The sequence below is a fragment of the Orycteropus afer genome, unplaced genomic scaffold (assembly GCF_000298275.1).
Source record: "Orycteropus afer afer isolate SDZICR_OR568_19922 unplaced genomic scaffold, OryAfe1.0 scaffold00336, whole genome shotgun sequence".
In the NCBI taxonomy this organism is placed as follows: domain Eukaryota; kingdom Metazoa; phylum Chordata; class Mammalia; order Tubulidentata; family Orycteropodidae; genus Orycteropus; species Orycteropus afer.
In genome coordinates, this window is record NW_006921923.1 from 222,363 (window position 1) to 223,365 (window position 1,003).

A 1,003-nucleotide genomic window follows, 5' to 3' on the forward strand; every position below is an offset into this window, starting at 1 on the left:
ACCTGGTCCCTCTCGGTAGGGTAACAAGGGAACGTGTTCAGTGCAGACCAGTGAGTAAGCACAAGCCCGCCTTGTTTCAGTGCCTATGCTTAAACACTTAAACCGCAGATCCATAGTAGCTTTAAAAACTAACAGTCTTGCCCATAAACAAAACAATAAATTTAACTTCATTAAAATTAAAATCTTTTGCTCTTTGAAAGAAACTATTAAAAGAATTAAAAGCTATGGAAGAAGAGATCTTTTCAAAACACATACCTGACAAAAGATGTGTATTCAGAATAGTCAAAGAACTCAAAATAGAATAAAAAGAAAACAGTCCATTTTAAAAATATGGGCAAAGGTTTTGAACAGACATTTCACTTCACCAAAGAAGATATGTGGATGGTAAAAGGACATGGAAAGATTTTCAACATCATTAGTCATCAGAGAAATAAAAATAAAACTACAATGTGATTTTTTTTGTTGTTGTCAGGTGTCATCAAGTCAGTTCCAACAGATAGCGACCCTATATATCACAGAATGAGACACTGACTGGTTCTGTGCCATCCTCACAATTGTTGCTGTTTGAGCCCACTGTTGCAGCCACCATGTCAATCTATCTCTTTGAGGGTCTTCCTCTTTTTCACTGACCCTCTACTTTATCAAGCATGATGCCCTTCTCCAGAGATTCGTCCCTCCTGATAACAAGTCCAAGTACATGAGACAAAGTCTTGACACCCTTGCATCTAAGGAGCATTCTGGCTGTACTTCCAAGACAGATTTGTTTCTTCTTCTGGAAGTGCCCAGCATATTCAGTATTCTTCACCATAATTCAAAAACATCAATTCTTCTTCAGTTTTCCTTAGTCACTGTCTAGCTTTCACATGTATATGAGACAGTGAAAATACCATGGCTTGAGGCAGGTATACCTTAGTTCTCAAAATGACATCTTTGCTCTTTAACATTTCAAAGAGGTCTTTTGCAGCAGATTTGCCCAGTGTAATAATATGCCATCTGATTTCTT